We start from the raw sequence: 10,065 nt of genomic DNA, 5'->3' as shown, positions 1-10,065 counted from the left end.
AGTGTCCCAGCACTCTCCTTGTAGGCGCTGGGGAATGTTATCTGATGAAAGACTCTGGCATTGAACTGAAAAATTTATTTCCTTTGGGAAGCAATTTAATTACAGAAAAATGTTTTTCATTTTTCCCAGAGAATTGACTCTCTCTTGTTTGTTTATTTCTTTTTGTCTCTGATGTCAGTTGGTTACCTTTACTGGCAGGAAAAGGTAAATGCATTTAATTTCTGGCAAGAGTATTTCACCTTCCCCTAGTGTCTCTTAATCAAATAGCAAAGTTTGCTTTGTATTACATTATTGAAAAATGATGCTGTTGACTGACCTTTGGATTTGAAACATCTCTGTAAATCTTTCCACTCTAAATTCTTTAAAATTAATTAATAATAACTGTTTAGTTGATACCGCAATTCACATTTTTGGCTTCCAAAGTAGATGATGATAGTTTAAATTCCACTGAGGGTACAGGGCAATAAAAAGAACATCCAAAAATTCTGCTCTAGAATACTCAGTATATCATTCATCATTTAAACGGTTTAATGTGCTTCATATTGTGTATGCGAGAGAAAAAAAATTTGCTTTTTAATAACATTTAAAGAGTGAAACTGCTTTTAGGCAACAAATTACCAAGTATGGAGGAATTACTGCTGTAATTCCAAAAGCCCAGCATAACTGAAAATAGATGTTATTCATCTATTCTAGTTTATAAAGTGTTCATAATACTTTAAACAAAAAAGGATGAATAATGATAGAATAATTCTTACTTGGGGAACAGGAGCATTTTTTTCAGGTTAGTTGTAGCTTTTATATTTTCCCTGAGATGAAAATCATGGATAGAATTACTGACCGATTGATTTTGAATGTACATGAATTGAAGAAACCATGTCATTATTGTCTACACTATTCCTTTATTTTTTTAAGCAGTGGAGCTAGACTCTCAGAAAGAAAAAATGTTTGAAGAAAATACTCATGAAGAAACCAAGCACTTCCTGATGCAATAAGTATTTGCAAAAAGCGTTTGTTCATAAAGAATGTACATTTATATTTTCCTAGCAAGGGATCTACTAACAAAAAAGATTTATCTTTGAATACGCTCCATGCTTTTTTCATCAGCTACAAATCTTGATACTCTTATTCAAGGTGTCCCAGCTTTTCTATTTCTTTCATTTGTTTCTTTTCGTTTTAGCTTGCAATACTTTCACGTGCAAATGTAAACCTTGCTCTTCCTAACGAGTATGTAGCAAACTTGGCCCTGTAATAAACTCAGCTTTGGCACACTTGCCTTTTGGAGCAGCAATTTGTCTCTTTTCTGGGGATATTTCTTCTCAACAACCTTTTTTCATTGAGGGACCTCAGTGACTTCTTCTTATGCTTCCCTTAAATGAGAAATGAGGGAAGTGAGTTTGGTTACAGCCCTTAGTTTCAGTGAGGCTTAACATAATCCTCAATGGCACTGTTCTCGGGGAAGCCTTTGGCAAATATATTTTGGACCTACAATACAGAAAGGTGACTGCAGCAGATTTTTCAGAGGCACCACATAAATAGGGAATTAGAGAACAGTGCTGCCATAAAACATGGTCGGGGGGATACTAAATGGCTGTGGAAATAGTTTACTTACTGTGTAGCTGAGAGGTGTGACTGCCATGCAAGAGTATTTATTCCTCAGCTGTGGAATCAGTCTCACACAAACTCAGGGCCCACCTTCCACGATGCTGTTGGTTGGCTCACTTTAAACAGCCTCACCAGAAACTGTTTCATTAATTTGCAAGGGTTTGTGTAACGCTTGTGGCTCCAGAGAAATAAAGAACATTAACTCTAATATAAGTGCTTATTATACAATGAGGAGGCCTCCAGCTTCTCACAGAAGACTGGTAAGAATGCCCAAAATAGTTTCAGATAACTAAGACTTGTCCTAAGTTTCTACCTAGATACTTTGCAAAAGAATGGCATGGTCTGAAAAAAAAGTCATAGCATCAGTTACAAGTATATCTATCTATGCAAGCAAATTATAAGCCTCCAGATGTTCAACAACACTTAAATGTGTTATTAAACTTTAAATGCATTTAAAATGAAGGTTCTCAAGCCAGCAGCATTTTGTGGCAAGGTTTTTCATAACAGCTGTCTCCCATACAACTGGCTCTGATTACGCAGAATACAAGGAGAAATACCAGCCATGTTTTGTTCCCGGTCTAGCTGACATCATTCCATGCACTTCAGTAATGTTGCTTCTCATTTACTCCTGTGCAAGACTTTGATTCAAGAAAGCGCTTACTTATGTGCTGAAAGCCCTCACCGGGCAAAGAAATCTTTTTACTTAACTGTAAGCAAAGTTAGACTGGACCTCAGTGCTTGGTTTTTTTCAGGTTGAATGTGTGCCTAAGACCTTTATTGGATGAGAGCCTAATTGAATAAAATAGGGGATTCAAGTCTATCCCCTATAATCTTCTCCATAATGTTCACAATCTTTCTTCCCTAAACCATCTTGCCTGATATTGTTTACCTTGTCTTAGCACTAAATGCAACATGATCCGCAGAAAGTTCCACGTGTCATTGGGCTTCATCGAACTGTACGGGGCTGGGGATCCTCTAACATTGTGAGATTGCCTCTGTAGGTTGTAAGAAGCAAGGAATACGAGTTAAATTTGCAGTGCAGTTAAATGCCAAGTAAGGACATTAAGTATTACTTCTACAAAAATAGTTGAATTCTGGAGTAAGGCCCCATAACTGTGACAATAATAGGTACAATCTCAAGAAAGTTCAAGAGGCTTTTAATTAAAAGAGAGAGAAACACTGTGTTCAACATTAAAATGAAAATAAAACATCAGAAATAACTTAGCAATTCTGACCTCAAAACCTGCTACTAAAAACGGAAGGAATGGTGAAGCCAGGGCAGTGCCTGTCTGTTGGCCTCCTGGGTGGTGGTCCCCAGCTGTTGTAATGATTGCTGGAAGATGCCTTTGGACTGGAAGACATATTCTGAAACTGACCCATCTAACAGTCTTCCACATCCTCCGGAAGGTATTACACAGTCCTTTTCATAAAACAATACAGCTCTAACATTTAACAAGTTTTTTTTTTCCCCCCACTACTCTTACTGGAAAGCTGTTCCAGCACTTCACTGCACCTCGTCTAGTTTCCAGGCTAAATTTAATCATGAACAGGATATAAATATTTATTCACGTACTGGTGTTCCCCTTTCTTTAAAGAGCGGTAGAGTGCTCTCCCTCATTAGTGTTTACACTTTTACTGCCAACTGTAGTTGCTTTGTCTGACTGAATCCTGTATCACCATTGATCTCCAAGCTGAGCAGATCTTGCTCTTTTGCCGTATTTGCATTGCTCCTCAACCTCCCAGAAAGTGCAGCTGGATGGCACAGTCAACATTTCTGCCTTAAGTTTATAATACTGGCCTGGCAGGTTCCCAGGTTCCAGTTATTGCTTACGTGTTTTGTGGCTTTTTTTTTTTTTTTTTTTTTTTTTTTTTCTGGTGCTGTTACAACCTTTCATCTGCATGTGGGCATTTGGAGACTCTCCTACCTCTGGCAACAGCAGGTACTGCACTTCAGCTCCCTATCTGTACAGGCAGCAAGACACATCTTGAAGGCAGCCTAAAGGCATCTTCCAGAAGTCGAACTTTTTAAGAAAGTAATTAGGGGACAAATACCTGAATAGCTCTTTTCTGCATTCCCATGTGTGCTGGTTTTGGCTGGGATAGAGTTAATTTTCTTCATAGTAGCTGGAATGGGGCTGTGTTTTGGATTTGTGCTGCAAACAGTGTTGGTAACACAGGGATGGTTTCGTTACTGCTGAGCAGGGCTGACACAGAGTCCAGGCCTTTGCTGCTCCTCACCCCACCCCACCAGCGAGGAGGCTGGGGGGGCACAGCCAGGACAGCTGACCCCAACTGGCCAAAGGGCTATCCCAGACCATATGGCGTCATACTCAGCATGTAAAGCTGGGGGAAGAAGAAGGAAGGGGTGAGGGGGACATTCGGAGTGATGGCGTTTGTCATCCCAAGTCACCGTTACGCATGATGGAGCCCTGCTTTCGTGGAGATGGCTGAGCCCCTGCCTGCCCATGGGGAGTTTTGCTTTGCTTGCGTGCGTGGCTTTTACTTTCCCTATTAAACTGTCTTCATCTCAACCCGTGAGTTTTCTCACTTTTACTCTTCTGATTGTCTCCCCCATCCCACCTGGGGTGTTGTGAGGGAGCAGCTCTGTGGTGCTCAGTTGCTGGCTGGGGTTAAATCATGACACCATGGGAATCTCCTTCTCAAATGTGGACACAGCAGTGAACTTGCACAGAAGTAGTCTACATGAGTGATTTGAGCAAGCTTTATGAAGAAAAAAAAAATGTAACCCCAGATTAAATAAGAGTAATAAAGTTGGCAGAATCCACTTTTTAAAGAGGATTCTGAGGTGTGACAATGTAAATAGACAAAGAATGAACTCTTTCTCAAGGAGGAATTTCTATTATCTAGGATATCTGACCAAAATTTGGCCCCTTTTTCTCTTGCTGTATCAAAAGTGCTTTCCTGATTTTACTTTTTTTGATCATGGATAAAAGTCAGCTTTAGTCCTCAGAGCTCCTTTGTTAGCTTCATGCCCTCCTTTGCCCTTGGCATTCCATTTTTTTTCCTGCCTTGCTAACTTTGTAGTAAGAGTGCAAACACCAGTTTGACAGAGTTAATGCGGAAGAACGTGCAAGATCTCTTGGATCTTTCCAGGAAAAATATTTTTCCAAGAATTGAGGAATTATGAATGTTTACTCAGTGTTGACATTTATGATGCTTGCCCAAGCATGTTGTTGGATGTTGTACTGTAGACTTTAAGAGTTTCTGTAAACTACGCTCTGTAAACTAGAAGAGCTGGAGTTTGCACTGTTAATTGTTTAAAATTTTTCATTTAACCGGGACTGACATGTTCCTGATGAACCCCCTGGGAAACTTGGATACTCCACATTATTTGGCACTGACCTTTGCATCCTGGCACAGCATCAGGATGCCCTGGAACAATGCTAGCAGGCACTACGTCACCTTGGGATGCAGGACACCGGAGATGTAAAAGAATGTTTATATTTCTTGCCTTAAATTATTGCTGTGTGCTCTTAACCAGCTCTCCCCTTCTACCTGAGAAGTGACTGGGCTGATAAGAAGCATTTCTTCCTCAGCTTTTACTTATTTCATGGCTTGTTCCAAGACTCAGATATTAATGATTCCACCGAAGCGCTGGTCTTCTTTGAAGGATATAACTTTTTTATTAAGTGCATATCCCAAGGGGCTGTTATTCAGCGCTATTGTGTTAGTGTGGTTGTTCAGTAACTTTTTTTCCACACCAGCTCTGTTCAATAGCTTTTACTCATGGTCTGGAAGCATTAATAATCTTCAGTGCAGTGCTGTAGCTAAATTGGCAAATGTAGAAACTTGGCATATAAGCAGAGGAGTATCCTGTAATGTATTAAGATACTTGCACTCCTACCTATTAGTGAGCCTGGTTTTGGACTGTTGAATAAAAAGAAAAGGTTTCCTCTTCAGAAAGGAAGATGAAATGTCTACTAAAATCCCTCCAACTCTGGAAACGTTGTCTTGGAGGGAAGAATTAAGAACTAAATGCAGAGTCTATTCAGTTAACCAGGAAGAAGACAAAAAAGTGACTTGAAAGTAAGTTATATGAAACTGAAAAGGGATTTCTGAGGGTAGATTCAGTTCCATGTAACAGCACAAGACATGCAAATGCCTGTGCTCCCCAAATGGTTTTAGTCCATTTGGTCTAAAAATATGGTACATCCACATTACAGACATTAGGAAAAATTTCTTCACAGAAAGGGTTGTCAGGCTCTGGAAAGGGCTGCCCAGGGAGGTGGTTGAGTCCCCATCCCTGGAGGGATTTAGAAGAAGGGTAGGTGAGGTGCTTAGGGACATGGTTTAGTGGTGGGATGGCAGGGTTAGGTTAACGGTTGGACTTGATGATCTTAAAGGTCTTTTCCAAACTAGACAATTCTATGATTCTATGAAAAAAAAGGCAAGCAAAGAATAATGAATTAAGAGATGATTTAGTTTGGTAGGTTGTGTTTATTTTCTTCTTCAAAGGTTTTAAAACAAGTCTAGCAATTTTTTTTTAAAAAGAACTGCTCAAGCTCAGAGCTGGTTGGCCAAATACAGAAACAATTGGTTGTAAATCCCTGGAATGCCAGTTTGGGGAAAAGAATAGTTCCTTTAACCTCTAAAATCAATGCAAGATATGTTTTAACCCCTGTACTTTTCTCAGACATGGTATAGCGAAATCACGGAAAGGTCCATAAATTCAGTGGAAGGTGGATGGGACCTAAAACCTTCTGAAAGGTACATGATGTTGAGTGGTAATGATCTGTAGCTATGTGGTTCAATTCTGTATTAAGTGTTCAAGAAAATCTTACAAACAGTTGGAAAAATAAATATAACTGACATTCCTCTCAAATTGTCGCGGCATGCACTGCAGCTGTATTTATTATACACATTTTCCCCATGTGCTATGTGCTTGCATTCTTTCGTGATGAACGATGTTGCCGTGTGTTGGAGCTGTCATGCTATGTTTCTTGTTTGAAACAGGAATGTGCAGGAGGTTATTTGAGGACAAAATACTGTAGGACCTCCTGTCATATTTTTCAGCTTGTAGCATGAAGCTGAGCAGTGGCTGAATGGCTCGGTTTAGGGGAGTTTCAAGGGAAGCAGAACTCAGCCTGCTAATGCTGCCAGTGCACCCGTGCCCCGTTGCCCTTTTTGCTGTGCCTAGGAGAATCGAGGATCAGATCTCCATCTGTCATCTGACTTTTCATTTCAAGTCTTTGGGCACAAATTTTACTTTTCTGGTAAGGTAAAGTGTGGGCCATACCTAGTGCTCCTAGACACTACGGCAGCAGAAAATAATGCATTACCATGAATCACTGCAGCTCCACTGAAATTAATAAACTTGGCCGTCACCCAACTCTGGAGAAGTATTTCACCCTAGGGAGGCCTCCGAGTCCATCAGGGACCATACAAGAAAGTAAGCTGATCTTGTGGTATGCAGCAAATGTAAAGATCCAGTTTCAAAAAAGGAGAGAAATGACACAACATGTAACGCCATAAAAGCCATACGCCATCACACAGGATATTACTCACATGGCGCGGATCTTAAGAGTGACGTACATTCTGCTTGCTGGTTTACCCTTATGTTATGACAATACGCTAAAGCTATAGGAAAAATTATAAAGGCAAACAGCATGTAGCTTAAGTTCAGTGAGAAAGTTTCTAAGAAATACAAGAAGTTAATTTGTGGGGCAACCTTTCTGTTTCTGTTTTCTTCTGTGATTGCAGTTTTCTCCCGAGCATTTTGAATTTTGAAAATTGCTCCACATTTTTTCTTCTACTGGAAACAAAAAATGAACTAGCATCCCAAATCTCCTTTTCCTAGATGATCCTCTCCCTTCCTTAGTTGTGTGCTGCTACCAATTGGCCAGCATCCCTTTCTGATTTTCTTTGACCTCTCTCTCTTGCATTCCTGGCTGCACAGTGGCTCACTCGGAGATTGTTTCCCTCCTTGACCCCGGAGAAGGGCAATGGTTAGGAAACTTTCCTGGGATGTGAATGCAATGGCTGCAGTTCTTTGAGAAAGGTCCAGCTCTCCCACTGTTGGGCAAGGGCTCTAATTGCTCAGCTATTACGCAGAAACTGCACTTTTCCTGTACTCTGTAATGAAATCGGTGCCAACATTTCCTTCTCCTCCCATGAGCTCAGCGTTAAGGGTAAATACTCCAAGGGGCACACACTGGATCAGCCCCCTTAGGGATGCAGGCGGAATTTAAGGGCCTGTCTGCCTAAATCTAGATTGCAACAGGGCAGAAGATGAGGTGCTTGGATCGCTCCCCCAGACTGGAAGGACACAGCATCGTGCTCACGACACGTGCAGTCACTGCGGGAAGCCTCAGGACGATCATGATATTCCGAGAGATGGAGGTACCTACAAGTGTAGGTGATTTAGCTCTTGATCTCTGCCAGGCACATAAGCAAAATTCAGCCGCCAGAAACCTTTTACGACACGTCTGTAACATCAACTACAACACTCCACAGTGTTGTAAAGTACCTGAATAAGCTCTGGGAGAGTAGACTTGAGTGTAGTGGATGTTGATGGGAAGTAGGCTTGGAAGGCGAGTGTGCAGTCAGGGTGGCTTCGCTGATGCAGCAGAAGCAATCTCATCAGAGAATGCATCTAGGAGGGACTGCCTGCCTTGGGAGTGGTCTGTCCAGCTGGTGGGACGAAGCACAAAGGTTGTCATAACTGGAGAACGGATGTTCAGGAAGCAGAGAAGAGATGAACTGGTGCTCAAATGATGTTTGAGTCGTGTTTTAACTTTTCTAATTATGCAGGTTGTAACTAGCATCTATGGCCATTTCTGAGTGCTCTTACCAAGCAGTTCTAAACTAGTTTAAAACCGAGAGAGAGGACAGAAAACTTCCAGAGCCCCCTGGGAAGGCCTGATTTAGCCACTTGCAAACGCAGCCTTTTCCATGGAGGAAGGACGCAGTTGTATTCGCAGGGCACTGGCCTCTGTCAGCCTCTTCTTGAGCCACTGAGTCAAATGCTGTTGTTGTTTCCAAGGAGAAAGAAAAAAGGGGATGTTTTCTACAGAAACGCAGCCCTTGGTCTGTACCTGGACGTGATGTCGGCTCCGGTGTCGACTGGAGCATGAGTCATGTGCTCCACGTGCACTGCGGCGCTCGGTACGTGGGCAGTGATGGAGCCGCTGGGGCGTGAGTCATCAGCTTCATGTGAGTGGGCAGTCAAATCCTGCGTAAGCTGATTTTCCAGAGACATTTCTAAGGGTATTTTGAAGCATAGCATATGGCATGGGCAAAATGATTTTGTTTTGTTTGTGCTTGCTGCGGCTTCAGCTTTGGCCGAGGCCCCACATTAGTAGGCATGACATATCCTACAAGTTTTATTTTCTGTCATTCCAGCTTTGACATGCTTGTCTAGAGGAGTTTCGTCATCTGGTTCTCTGTAAGCAGCTTCCATTTCTCTTTACATTCCAACAGAAATGAGGAAGTGAATGGAAATAGCAAACAAGATAAATAAACTATACTATTTCTTCTGCTGTTACAGCTGCTTTGGTATCAAACTATGGTTCTGGTGAGTTTTAAACTCAAAATATGTATTTCCGCTTTCACTAGTTCTCCTTGTAGTGTCATTTGATGATACAGAATAGCCGTAATCCTCTGTCCTGCTGTTTCAGGACTTCACCTGGCACCTCATAAAGCTGCAGAAATCCCAGCACTTTCTGAGACAGGGCTCAAGCCACAGCCAAAATACCCCCAGCTGAGTTTAACAGGAGCCATGCCCTGCTCGTACTCCTTACGCTTAGGGCCACATATGGGTCGGACACTCCCTCCATCTTCACATGGAACTGGAGAAAGACGGTACTTAGCTTCCTCCCAGTTTCCTCTGGACCCTTGGTACGTGGCTCCTGAGGAACACAACAACCGGCAACTTTCTGAGTTGTAAGAGAAAGACAGCCAGCTCAGGCTGGACTGGGGGAGACTGCTTGGCACTGCTCCTCTTGGACTTGGCATCTCCTGGAAAAACAGCCTTGTTCTGCTGCCAGCTGTCATTGCTGCTGCTATCTCAAGGAGCAGCCACGTGCACTGCGATGCCTGGCTTAGAGAGGAAGCTCTCCTGGTGACTCATGAGGGTGTTGTAGTTAAAAGCTGCTAGCAATTAAGGATTTTTTAAAAGCTTTTTCTTAATATAAAAATCAGTATTGAGCAGAACTCCCCCTTGGAATAAAAAAAAAAAAAAAAAAAAAAAAAATTACCCAAAACCACACCAAGCATGAAGACCACCACAAGAAGCAGGCTGGTCACAAAGCACAGCGATGGGAGCTCGGGACACTGTGGATGTGGAGGTGCCCAGAGCACCCTTTCTCGGGGCTGCGGTACGATTACACCCCCGCTGTGCCTGCGCCCTCGGTTGCTTTGCCGGGCACACGGGAGCCTGCCCCTCCCCGTGCCCCCCGGGGCACCTGATGGAGCAGGGCCAGGCTCCCAATAGCCCAGTCTGGC

The sequence above is a fragment of the Egretta garzetta genome, unplaced genomic scaffold (genome assembly GCF_000687185.1).
Source record: "Egretta garzetta isolate BGI_Z169 unplaced genomic scaffold, ASM68718v1 scaffold137, whole genome shotgun sequence".
NCBI classification, from domain to species: Eukaryota; Metazoa; Chordata; class Aves; order Pelecaniformes; family Ardeidae; genus Egretta; species Egretta garzetta.
The sequence above is the reverse complement of the archived record's forward strand: the minus strand, read 5'-3'. Positions refer to the sequence as shown.